The sequence below is a fragment of the Lepisma saccharinum genome, chromosome 3 (assembly GCF_977018435.1).
Source record: "Lepisma saccharinum chromosome 3, izLepSacc3.1, whole genome shotgun sequence".
Taxonomy (NCBI): Eukaryota; Metazoa; Arthropoda; class Insecta; order Zygentoma; family Lepismatidae; genus Lepisma; species Lepisma saccharinum.
Genome location: NC_139231.1, coordinates 131,206,833 through 131,220,897, shown reverse-complemented (window position 1 = coordinate 131,220,897; position 14,065 = coordinate 131,206,833). Strand labels below are relative to the sequence as shown.

The 14,065-nt window shown below is 38.3% G+C and overlaps 1 protein-coding gene across 2 annotated transcripts in view; it reads left to right on the top strand.

Annotated features, from left to right (window-relative positions):
• Positions 1 to 14,065, top strand: part of LOC145985415 (ATP-dependent DNA helicase Q5-like) — a 360,878-nt gene that overhangs the window by 261,213 nt on the left and 85,600 nt on the right. The window contains exons 1-2 of one of the 2 annotated variants that reach the window (XM_083119415.1): positions 1,878 to 1,992; positions 2,257 to 2,328. The gene's annotated coding sequence lies outside the window, so the exon portion shown is untranslated. Of the gene's footprint in view, positions 1 to 1,877; positions 1,993 to 2,256; positions 2,329 to 14,065 lie in introns of those variants that run through there. The other variant, XM_083119414.1, reaches the window with a different exon arrangement.

Genomic DNA, 14,065 nt, shown 5'->3' with positions numbered 1-14,065 from the left:
CAGTTGCAATCCTCAGTGCTCCAGTTAAAGTACTAGAATTTTTAATCATGTAAAACGTTACATAAATAGTAACCAACATGGATTCTTTCCTGATAGATCCACCATAACAAATTTAGTAAATTTCATTCAAGATGTTTATAATGCAATTCAAAACCGGTCAAGTGTTCACACTATTTACATGGATTTCTCCAAAGCTTTTGATAAATTAAATCACGATGTATTACTATGTAAACTTGCAAACTTTGGTTTCACAAGTGACATGTTATCTCTTATTATTTCGTATCTTCACAATAGGAAACAATATGTGACTTACAAACAATCAGATTCACATCAATACTTTGTAAATTCTGGAGTTCCCCAAGGTTCGAACTTTGGTCCACTTCTGTTTATTATATTTATAAACGATTTACCACATAAACTTCAGCATTCCAAACTTCTCATGCACGCAGACGATGTTAAACTGTATAAATAAATTAATTGTGGATAACGATCTAAGGTTCAATATTAAAAAATGTAGCTTTATGTTATTTTCGATGAATAAACACCCACATGAGTATTCATACAGAATTAGTAATGAAAAGCTGGAAAAAGTGTACTCTGTCAAAGATGTTGGTGTTGTTGTTGATTGTAATTTATCCTTTGAGGAACATATCTCGAATATTGTTAAGGATGCATATCGACGGCTAGGACTTCTCATAAGAAGCTCAAAGAGCCTAAATAATTTAAATGTCATTATGCTATTCTATAACAGCATGATAAGAAGTAAACTCGAATATGTGTCGGTTGTATGGTCTCCTGTGATACATCTTATAAAAATAGAATAGAGCAAATTCAAAAAAGATTTCTATTGTACTTATACTACAAGAAGAATCAGGTATCTGCTTACGAGATGTAACTATCTTATAAGTATTTATTGAAAGAGTTTTGTTATGTAAGTCAAAGTAATAGGAGGGAATTAGCACAACAAATATTTATTTACAAAGCAGTTAATGGAATTCTGGATAATAGTAATTTTCTTAATCAGTTTAAATTTAATGCTAGAAAATCTAATCTTCGGATGCGACACCCTTTACTCTGTGATATCCCGAGAACAGAAAAATACAAATCATCACCTTTATTCAGACTTTCTTCTGCATATAATAATATTTCTACAAAGCATGAAAATCTGGATTTCAGTCTGCCACTTTCCTTGTATTTAAACACATTAAAACCAATTTTTGAAAAAGACTAGATATACATATGTGAATCCATTCTACTGCGCATTATTTTCCATTATTCTGAAATTATTATTTTACCTTCTATGCTAATTTTTTAAATTTTTATTATTTTTTTCCGTCCAATTATGTAAAGGCTATGTTCTGAACAATGAATATATGGTTGAATGTTTATATGTTCCTTTCCTGTAGTACTTCACTTATTATCTTGTGTGTATAAATGCGTTTATGTGTGTGTGTGTTTATATATAATCTATTTATTATACTTGAATACATATATGTAAGCTTTCCTCTAATTGGACATTCTCTCTGTAGGAAGCAAACGAATAAATAAATAAATTAGAAAAGTATTAAGAAGTGTTAAATTAATAATCTTTCGTTGATGTTAAGTTCATTATTGTAACATTAGCATTAGTTTTAGCATTATTTTCTCTCTCCAATAGCATAAAAATGTTCCATATTTCAAGGTCATGGTCGTCTTACTTGCTGTTCCACCCACCTGTGACGTGCAGGAGAGAAACTCCTGCAAAGTGCAATCGCACAGCCTTTCTCTTCCATAAATTAATATTGTGATAGTCTATCGTCTGGAAAGCAACGACTCAGCAATTGTTCCAATTGTGTTTCGTTTACATCCGTTATTTTCGTGTCTCAAGGTGCCGAACGCTGCTCGGGGAACCAAAAAAAAAAGTTAGAATTTGAGACACTCCAGGAAAGTCCAGAGCCGGAAGATACGTCAACCCAGGCATACAAACATTTCCAAGACGTTATTTTTCCACATGTAAGCAAATATATTCGAAATCTTTTAGTATTATTGTATTTTGTAGATATCTTATTAAGTTTTAAGTGCAGATTGTCTTAGCGGTAACAATTTCCACAGTTAGTGGATCAGTAAGTTCCCTACTTTTCGACAATTTTTGTTTACAAAAGTATATTACGATGTGCTTTAGTAGTAATGTTAAATTATGTGAATTATCCATCAATATGTATAACCTTTAAATTAGGAGCAACATATTTATTTGTATTTCACAATTCTTCCCAACAGGTTTCCTTGCCACCATGGAGAGAAACCGATATCCACCCTAGGAATAATCAGCTAGGCTCCATTGTTTGGTTGGTGAGCTCATTTCTGAAATTTGTAGATTAAATGCCTAGAAAATATTCTTTACCTTTTTGCTATAATTCGCTCAATCTCGTAACATCTTTGAATTTAATCTCGAAACTACACTCCGGTTGAAAGATTAAACGACTAGAAGAATTTGCGTTTTGGAAACATCGGTACCGGTGCACCAGCTCACAGTCGAATTTGTTCTAAGGTTCCTAACTATGTACAGGGTAAATCAAAAGTAATTAAATAACTTTACACAGTTATTTTGACGTAACTATTTATGATGGAAATTCAAACAAGGCATCAATATAAAGAAAACTTCTGGAAGTTGAACTCACATGAATCACATTACGAAACTACAGATTGAGAAAGAGAACACAAAATGTGTGAAAAGAACAAGAAAAAGCCATAAAATTATTATGAAGATAAGAAATGGTGGATTGTAGGAAGAGAGGAAAATTTTAGAAGCAAAATTACAATTTTATTATTATATTGTACAGAACAGATAACTATTGGTCTGCTTTAATAATAATAATTAATAATGATAATTTATATTAATATATTCGATATATCGAAGAGGAAAGTAATATGTAAGCCCATTCGAATAAAGTATAATCACATGTTATAGTATCGATTATCAGCTCAGGCTGGGTTATATATATATTTTAATGCACTTATTTATTGGTATTGGGTGATTCCAGATCTTCAAGAATAAAATTAAGGAACTGAAAGCATTTCCAGATTTGCGAGCAAGGAGTCGCACCTGCAGAGTCAGATGGAAACGGTTCAGGAAGACGGGGGATCAGCATATGTGGGTCATTTCTCTAAATAACCCACACACGTTAGCATCAGGCAATGGGAGGCGACGAAGGGAAGAAAGCGAAACATCTTGAAATAAGTCGGCCGTGAATGTTCTCTTTTACAGCGTCGTTGAGATGAAAGAAACTTGTGTTCCACACGGAACCCTAAGTGATTTATTGGCGGTTGAAATCTTCTCAGGAAATATTACAGCATTTTATAAACTCATGCAATAAAGATTACAAATTTCATTTCATTTTCGTGAAAGCCAACGGTTCTAGGTAAAGTAAAGTAAGGTAAAGTTCAATGTGCCCGTTGCACCGTGCCATGAAGGCACATTTAAGGGGAGCTAGGGCCCAACACATTCTCGATCTCGGCCATTTTTTGAATATGGCGCGATCATCACTATGCTTCGGTCACATTTACTACCAAGGGTTGCCCGCATATCCCATTTACTTGAGGCTGGGTTAAGCCCAGAGCCACCTTATGCAGGGACAAAGTGGGGAAAATTCCGGTAATCGAACCTGGGTCACGTGCGTGACAGACACCCTATACCGACTGGACCGCCGCCGTTCCCGATCGGCCCTGACCGCCGTTTAATAAAATGCGTCCGAAATTTTCAGATAAGAGAAACAATCACGTACGAGATTGATTGATTGATTTTATTTTACTTCACGTTTTGTGCCTCTTGGCTAATTTGCGAAGATGGGGATGAGTGATGAAATGATGAAATTGATGAATGGACATTCACAAACAACCATGCCCGAGCGGGATTCGAACCCGGGACCCCTGGCGTCGCAGCGCGATGTGCTAACCACTCAGCCACAGGGTCCGGCAATCACGTACGAGAGCAGGGGGAGATATAAAGAGAGAAAGATTGAGAAAGAGGACAGAAAAAGGGAGGAAGAAGGAGAAAAGAGAATGAGAGAGGAGGAAGAGAGAAGGAAAAAGATAGAAAGAACGAAATGTAGAGAAAGAAGAATATTGAGAAGAGAGAACAAGGAAAAATGACGGAAGAGATAACGTGGAAGGGAAAGAAAGAGAAAAGATTAGAAAAAGAGTGAGAAACGGAAAGATAGAGAAAGAGAAGGAATAGAGATAGAAATATAGATAACGAGGAAGGAAGAGAGAGGGAGGGAAGGTGTCGTCCTAATTGTGAACAGTCCGATTTCCGACACTATATTACCTGGAAGGGTTGTGTACTCATTCCGAACACATTTTTTTTTACTTTCTCTCACATTTCGTGACTCAACTTAGTTGCTGACTTGACACTGGTCAGTGCCTTAGAAGTGCCTGTTGGCTTAAAAGTTGCAGTTCGCATTGAAGCATGTCAGTTAGAATATGTAGAGAATCTAACATGATTACAGTCGTTGTCGAAGTATATACAATTTAATAATGAAAGTGTGACTTTTTTGTACGAGTACATACGGCACAATTCGTAACTGAAAATTGTTAATACGATAATATAAATTTAAGCTTTACTTAGTCAAATTTCAAAACATGTAACGCTGTTACCGCTGTCAATCAGATTGGCTGTGTTTGTTGCAAGTTAAACTATACGCATCTCCCTGGGTCACTGCCTTTATGTGTGCGCAATTAGGACATGGGATTGTTTTTCACTTTTATGTGTCCGCAGTTACGAACATTTACCATTTGTTCGCAATTATAACTGTTCGCAATTAGGACACAACCGAATAGAAAGAAAGGTAGAGAATGAGGAAAGAAGACAAAGATAAAAAAAGGGGAAAGGAAAAGGAAATAAATAAAGGAAGATACAGAGAAGCAGGTCAAGGATGGGAGAATCAGAGTAATGAAGTGAGGAAGAAAGATATGGACAGGGATGCAGAAAGAGGGAATGAAAAGAAAGAACACGGAGAATGAGAGCATCTTTTCATTACACCCAAACGAGAATATTTCCGATAGTGTAGTGACTACCGATGTGTGCCCTTGTAATCTATATATTTATTTATTATGCTGCGCAAAACAGGTAGCTGCCCTTTGATAGTGCACAGTAAATTTGTTACATTTGGAGTTGTTTAATTTTCAAATATAAAAATACATATAAAAATTACATATATCGGGTTTGATTCTCGATGTGTACACAATTCAAAGCGGTTCAATAAAGTCCTCAGATAGGCTAATCAGGACTAGAGTTACAGTTTGAAGTACGATCCAAACCACCGTGCAATGCGTCTGCAGCGGGATTACTAGGCGACAGCGATAGCCACCACGCTATCGGGAGACGCGTTCAGGGGTTCGGGTCTCACTTGCAACTTCAAGTCCTGCCCTGATGTTCCTCTCTGGCTTAAAATTAACTTTGCGATATTTGATTTTAGCCAATCCCTGTTGCGGGCTATGGTTGTTTTTTGCGAGTGTCTCTTCATCACTTTCATAACATCACTTATCGTCGCAACTCACTAAAAGTGGCAGAAAAGCGACGACAGATAACAAGAATCAAATAAAAGCAATACTTTCAATTCTCGTCCTTGTTTTTACCACCCACCCAAATGGCGTTCCTTTCTAAATCGCTTCTTCGACGCGGAAGAGCGGAAGTATTTCGGTAACAACATAAGTAAAGCGCTTTCCATTTGCAGAGGACACCAAGAGCTATGGCAACACTGCAATTTTAGCCACGGGCTAAGGCAGACAGATCGTTGTCTTCCTCCTGTCATCAGGGTGATAATACGCAATTGTCGCGTCCCTTACGCAAGACGTCTCAGATTTCGCGGTAAGAGCGTAAACGTGATTCGCATGAAAAAAGAAAAAGAGGCAAGAAAAATGACTATGTTCGCTCTTCACTTTGTCTGCAATTGCAACTCTCTGCTTTCAACGCATTTAGCATTCCACAAATCGCATGTATTATGCATCAAGTGACACGAGTAGGTGTCGTAGGGACAGAGAGAACTTCATTTTGGCTGTAGGAGGAGAAAACCTGTTTCGGTTGAAAACGCAGATGATAAAATACCCAAGATTCGCCATCAGCCAGCCATGATACGATTCAATACATCAAAAGTTTTCGAGCAATGGTCAGAAACGCTGCAGCCGGTATTTCTGCAGGAAAGTAGCTACAGTTACATCTACAATAAGGAGCTACTTCAGACTATCAATTGATTGATTGATTTTGTTTATTTTACTTCGCTCTTCTGCCACTTTGGGCTAATCGAGAAGGTGAGGATTAGTCAAAATATGATCAAATTGATGAACAGACACTCACCCATGCCAGGATTCGAACCCTGGACCCGTCGCATCGTAGCACACTGCGTTAACGACTCACACACTGAGGTCGGCAGACTGTCGAATCCTAAATTGACTTTCTAGATGATGTAATGGTAACGTGGTCGCCTTGTAATCGATACCCGGTGTAGGCACATAATGGTTCGTATTCCACTGTTAACTACAGGTCCACTCCCGATTAGCTTCTGTGCATAAAGTCGACTTAAACCAAACCGAATGCTGGTTGTGGTATCCGAACCTAAAATATGTCCACTTGTAGTGAAAACTATTTTGTTACAAAAAAGACATTATTATTTGAACTTTAATTTAAAAGACAGATCAATACAAGTCGACACCATGAATCAATGTTACCTTTAATTTTGTCGATAGAATTTTTAGGCATAATGTAATCTTTTCTGCACACAAAAAAATATAACACTTGATGATAAACGGGGAAACGCCTGACGAGCCCGTCTCCACCCGCATACATTCCGAGCAATGCGCTTTTTTGCCCTGGTGCCTTTAAATAAAAAACAGTTTTCTCTCAATTGCGATTCCCCCGTTTTTGATATTCACAAATTTATCTGCGCTTGTAAGTGAATACAACATGTTACAAGGGTGATTTTGTTCCTGGCCTATTATGGAGTCCAGAACGGGTCGGTATACACACTCAGAGAACTGAATGCATATCGATTGATGCACTAAAGTGTGTTTTATGGCTTCTTCAAAGAATCAGATTCACATTTGATGCATTTTGGGTGCATTTTTGTATGTCGTGAAAGAAACACCAAAGTGCATAATTTGATTCAAGTGAGGACTTTCTTACAGTCGAGATGCACTTCAATGCATCAGTTGTTGCGTTTTGATGCATCAGTTTATGCGTTTTGATGCACCTTGATGCATTTTGATGCACCAGAATGCAGCTTTTTCGATGATGCACTTAAACGTTTCGTCTGAGCTACATAAACTCTGTAGCTTAGACCAAGCGTTTAAGTGCATCATCCAAAAAGATGTATTCTGGTACATCAAGGAACATCAACTGATGCATTGAAGTGCATCTCGACTGAAATAAATCCTCACTTGAATCAAATGATGCAATTTGGTGTTTCTTTCACGACATACAAAAATGCACCCAAAATGCATCAAATGTGAATCTGATTCTTTGAAGAAGCCATAAAACACACTTTAGTGCATCAATGGAATCGATGCATTCTGGTGCATCAATCGATATGATGCATTTAGTTTTCTGTGTGTACACTCAGTTATGTTCTACGTATTATTATATTAATCATTAATCTAGGCAGGGACGGCGACAGGGGTGGGCACGGGTGGGCAAGCGCCCACCCAAAAATTCCTGTGCCCACCCGATTGCCCACCCAATCAAATTCAATAAGTACATATGCTTGGAGATAGCTATATGAATGATTCGATAAATAAGTGTGTTCTGGTGTTCATAACATGTATGAAATGTTCATATATTATCATCCCATAAAAGCCAATTTTGTCATTAGAAAGTGAAAGTAATTACTAGAGCTATTGAAATAAAAACTGTGATTAAAAGCAGTTAGTATGCTTAGGAGGCTCAAAATTATGCAGGGTATGATCAAGATTAGATCAGAATTTAGGTTGAACTTGAGGACTGCAGCTCGGGGCCTCCACATACGTATATAAATCCCGCCCTGGGTATGGTTAAAATAATCTTCAAATAAACAAATAAAAACATCATCTTAGCGTTACTTTCTCCGGCAAGACAATACATTATTTCGACTTTTCGAATTATTATTATTAGAGTAATTTAATCAAGAAGACTTAGATGGGCAGTCCATGTTACACGAATGGCAGAGGAAAGAATAGTTTACAGGATTCTTGTTGGGAAACCTGATGGTAAGAGACCTGTAGGAAGGCCAAGACGAGAATGGAAGGATATCGTTGAGATGGACCTAAAAGAAATCGGCAAGGATGGGAAAGATTGGATTGATCTTGCCCCGGATAGGGACAGATGGGAGGCTTGTGTTGCTGCAGCCATAAACCTTCGGGTTTAAGTATGCTAGAGAGTATAATATAATTTTATTTCATAACAATTTTTATATACCTGTTATCTTGAAATATCAATATGGTATGCGAAATATCAACTTTATATTCATTCTACTAATAAGAAGCAATCACAATAATCACTACAATACTGAAGTGAATAAATTTTAGTAAACCAGTTATGTATGGAAAAAGCTACAGAATTATTCAATTACTAATGAGTGGCTTATCCTATTAGAAATTCTCGTCCCACACATAAATTTTGCCACATGAATCAGCCGAAAATGTCAACAGAATCTGTAGATGCAGTTGAAGTAAAAAAAAAGTTGTCACGAAGTATCCAGAAGACGATTTTGTTAGTTTGTTTCTAAGCCCACTTTTATGCTCAAATAGGCTAATCGGGACTAAACCTACAGTTTAACGTGTAGTCCGAACCAGTGTGCATTGTGCTCCCACCAGAGGAGGGGGGAGTAGAACACGGGACCTCTTCATTATAATGCGACAGCGTTATGCCATTGGGGAAAATATACAGAAAGAACTCGCACCAAACGTGGCATTTTATCACAACAGAAGATGCGTCCATTTTAAGAGGGTGATTGCCTGAGACAAATATTTGAGACTTTTGGAAAACAACGTCATTGTTCACGGAATTAGCTGCCTTGATCCACTAATGAAACTCTGTGCAATTGAAACTACCACCTCAACTTTCTAAGAGCTATGAACCAATGAAACTCCATTTTTTGAAGAGTAAGTTGTGGTTGATTTGTTTTATTTAGTCTTTTCTGTTAATTTTGATAATGACGACGATAAGGTTCGATGGTGATTAGATGAAAGTAACGAAGGGGCGAAAACAAACACATGCTGACACTCAAAATACAAACCCTAATAAATTATTACTTTGACAGTGGTTCCAAGCGCCAGGGACTCGTTGCCCTGAATGAATAAAGTTTCCAGGGTATGCTGCACAGGGTAGAGGTTGACATTCTAGTGTGTTCGAAATGGTCACACCATACAACCCAAGTCATTTATGAAACATATATGAATTATTATTGGCACGGTCATCAACTTCGATGAATTCTTTGTGTCCTAAATCATTTTGTTACTTCAAAAAATATGTTCATGTAACCATACGTGTTTTGCTTCTCCCGCATAAGTAACATGACAGTTCCGAAAACAAATAGCAACTTAGCTAATAATCTCTTCAATTCTGAACAGATTTTTCAATCTTACTTGTTTATTAATTATGAGTGATATTTTGTCAATATAGCCTTTCATTAGCCTAGGAATACTTCCATGGACAATGAACAAAGAATTTGTTTTCCGTGTGTGCTTTAAATCATTTCTAATAAGACGATCCAAACATTCAGTGGCGGCGATTAGGAGGACCGGGAAGTGAGGGATGCAGTTCCCCAGCCACATTTTGCCACTTTTTGCCCCCGCACTATGGCCTCTTTATGCTAAGCCTTTTCTACCAAGAAAAGGTATATTGTCCTTGCCCCTCAAATGTTGGCACCCAATCGCTGCTACTACAAACATTCAGATGGATTTCTCAGTTGTACAAACCTTGTAAGCTAAGAAATGTGACCCCCAAGGAGTAAGAAAACTCTTTCAGTCAAAAACTTATACGATGAAAATACTATGCTCAGGAACATGCATTTAAATTACGATAAGCTTCACGATTGTCTACCATCGCACTTTCTATCATTGACGCCGAATACATAAAATCAAGTATGTGCCTTGTATTTGCAACACAAGCTTAAACCTAATTCACATTTATTTCACTGTATTAACATGCATGAAAGAATGTGATTAGAATGTATGGCTGGGGTATGGCTGCGCATGAAATAATTGTGTCCATCAGAGACAAAGCGAAAGGAAATGGAACAAGATGCGACAATAGATTAGAAAAGATAAAGAGGAAAAAGAGAAATGGAAAGGGAAAAGAAGTAGGAGGAAAATCGAGTGTAAGAGAGAGGGGGATACATACGTCTTACATACACATATACACTAGAGCATTCCCTGACATTCGCTGCGAGACTCGGCGGCAAGCGGCCCTGCATCAGCGCTTGACTTTCCCGGTGAACGGGTCTGCGACAGTCGCACGCTACAGTCTGTTTTTTCGCTCTCCCTGCCTTCGCTCTCTTTCCCTTTCTGTTGACGTTGCAGACTGACGCCTGTATAATCCTCCCTCGGAAGTTGTATTGTGTCGTGTCCGTGTTGAAGATTGTGGCTTAATATGGCACCACAAAAGTTTACATTACAACAAAGGATTTATCTTGTCGAGTGTTACTTCGGAAAGAGGAATTGTGGAGAAGTGCGACGACGTTTTGCAACGAAATTTCCTGGTGTTCCCGTTCCACATAGGACCACTATATTAAACCTTGTAAAAAAAAGTTTAGAATAACAGTGGAAAGAAAAATGAGGAAATCTAAAAATAAAGTATACAAAGACAATCCGCACACCATACGTGAGTTAAAAGAGAGTATTGTACAAGAAATCGGGAGAATTACAGTAGACGAACTTTCACGTGTAAATGCCAATTTCCTTGGGAGATGCCAGGAATGTGTTGCAGCAGAGGGACATCATTTTCAACACCTTCTGTAGTCAAGGTTAGTACACAATATGAAGACTGTAATTTTAATAGCCGACTCTAGCGACTGTCGCGGACCGCGTTCACCGGGAAAGACAAACGCTGATGCAGGGCCGCTTGCCGCCGAGTCTCGCAGCGAATGTCAGGGAATGCTCTGTATATATGGTCTTACATTTATATTGCCCACCCTAATTTAACAATAAAGAGTTTCTGCCCACCCGGTCGAAAATTTCTGGCGCCGCCCCTGATACTAGGTGTAAGTTTGAATTAGATATTATGTATTAAGTATTTTGGTTTAGTTTCTTTTAATTCTAAGGATTATTTGTGGTAATAGAAATTACTGTAAATGCTAACCTCAGACAGTGGCAAATCCGATGCATATAATTTCATTTGAAAATGTACAGATTACTCCCCCCCCCCCACCAGAAAGAGAAAGATAAAAGAAAGTATTTTGTATTCGGTTACCTTTCCTTTAGCCACCTGCATATTTACAGATCACTGCAAGAATATTCTACTTGTTTAACATGATCAGTACCTATATCATGTCTTGTATCATGATTTATTCATGAAATGTGCTGCAAATTAACTGGTATCAAATAGAATACACAGTCGTTTAATTATAAAGCTATAATTCTAATTTTTAATTGATACAATAAGTTCTCCATTGAGAAAAAGGTGGGCAATTTTGAAAAGTTAAACTAGACAAGATAGGGAACTTACGATGTTTGGTCAAAAAATATATATTGTTAATAATACACAAACTTATGTTATAATTTATTAATTTGTCTGCTAGAAGAGCAAAGCATTTTTTTTGTAGAATATTGCCATAGATATCGAAAGCAGGAGGGGGACATAAGAGACGCGACTCACTCAAGAATCCAGAAAATTTATTGTGTTTCCAGGATACTCTGGTGTATTACACCTTACGTCCTCTCCCAAATATTTCAAAAGTGACGATGTGTATTCGAGACCATGTATTTTTCTATTGTCTGCAGAAACATTTTGTTCACGCTTGGCCACTAGCGTGTCTTATGACCATTCAGCAAGTTATATCCCACAGATGGAGCCACCAGTCCTACTGTTTAACCATTCACCACAACAGGTCTATGCAAAGTGTGCGCGTCAGAAGTGTTGCCAAATACGTTACTATAAAACATCTAGATTTACAAAACAACATGTAAGATCGTTACACTTATCCAAACTAGAGATCATGCGTTTGGGTACCACTTTGGGCGATTTAGTGGGCTACAAAGATTTGTTTAACTTTCTCCCTTTGCCCTGGGCAGTGATGTGTCGTAAAAATTCTGCATTTACACCCACTCTACGCTTAATTTGCATTGGCAACAATGTGCAGTTTTGACAGAAAACTGTCGTCTTGAACAATGATATTTTTGATATAACTGTCAAATGGCTTGCTCGTGTTAATTTTATGTCCACTCTGTGCACAGGTAGGCTAATCGGGACTGGACCTACAAAGTGAGATTCAAACCGCTGTGTGTCTCCACTGGATATCGAGCCCGGAACTCCTTGATTACAAGGCGACGACGCTACCATTGCGCCATCGGGAAGGCCCCATTCAAATTTTCGTTAAGTATAAATCAGCGTCAAAAAATAGCAGAAATATAGTCCAGTCGGTAGGGCGTCTGGCTGTCACGTGGGAGATCTGGGCTCGAGTAATCTCGGATGGGAATTTTCCAGGCACTGTTCCTGCATTGAGCGGCACTACCTCTAATAAAATGGATACGGGAGCGCAAACCCGGGAGATAAAGGCGGCCTGAGAGTGGTGCTGATAACATCACCTCCACAATTGACCGAGGACGCCTACGGAAAAGCCTCCAGATCTTACTTCGAAAGAACTAGGTTGGCAACATTGCATGTCAGCAACCTCCGTGGTGCATTAACTGAGCAAACTTACGTGGTGGAGAGCCCGGGAGAAGAATGAGCATCCTCATCCCCTGCCTACGTATTGTTCAAAGGCGAAATATAAACAGTGCCATAATTAACAGATTTGTCTTCACGTCACATGTGTATGTTCAAGCGTCGGTTTGTCTGTGTAAGCACAGCGGGGGCGGGGCACGACCAGGTTTTCCAGTGATCTGTGAAGTTTACTCTGCAGCCACGGTGAGTTGGGTTTCTTTTATGTCCGTCGTACGCATAAAAACTCATGGTGGGATCGTAGTTTTAGCATGAAATGTTAATTGGACATAGTGCTTTACGTTATACTTATTTTAACACTACGTTTTGAGAGACTCTCGTCTTCAGTTTCTTTGCGATTAGCCAAATGTGTCAGAAAAGCGAAGTAAAATAAAACAAAGCGATCAATCGATCGTCTTCAGGTGAACACATTTATTTTTACCGCTGAGGGTACAGGCTACGATAGACCTGGTATTTTTACTAAAATCTGGTGCGCTAACCAACTAGTTAATGCTCAAGAAACGCTTTTTTCACTGCGATACTTTGTTTGTACTGTAGTACTAGTTATTTTGCTGGGTTAAGAAATTCGATAGAAGAGAATGTCTTTAACTGAAAAGAAATCTGTCATCTGATCGGGAAGTCATTATGTATTATCCTCTAAAATACAATAATAACCCCCAAAAAAGTTTCAACTTCCAATTGCAGACCTCCCTGACGGCGCAGTGGTAGCGTCGTCGCCTTGTAATCAAGAGATCCCGCGTTCGATACCCGGTGGAGGCACATAGTGGTTCGGATCCCACTTCAAACTGTAGGTTCAGTCCCGATTAGCCTTACTGTGCATAACGCGGCCCTAAAACACCAAATCAACCAATCAACTTGCAATTCCAAACACGTTGGATTACAGACCAAAATAAAAAAAAAAATACTTTTACTGAACAATTTCCACCCCTGCATAAGCTCAAATGTATTCATCATTCGGTAACATAAGTTGGCACGGTCCATTGTTTTCTTGTTACTAACACGAAACCAAGAATGGAAAACTGTGCACATCAGTAAAAGTGAAAGTCGTACGTTCAGAGTAATTCCGTATGGGATGAGCTATTTTTGTATGTAGCTTTCTGTCATTCGTGGAATATGGTTGCATTACTCCATTGTTTTTTTCTTCTCTTTTTGTCCTATTTAATGCCGTCTCCACGGTTT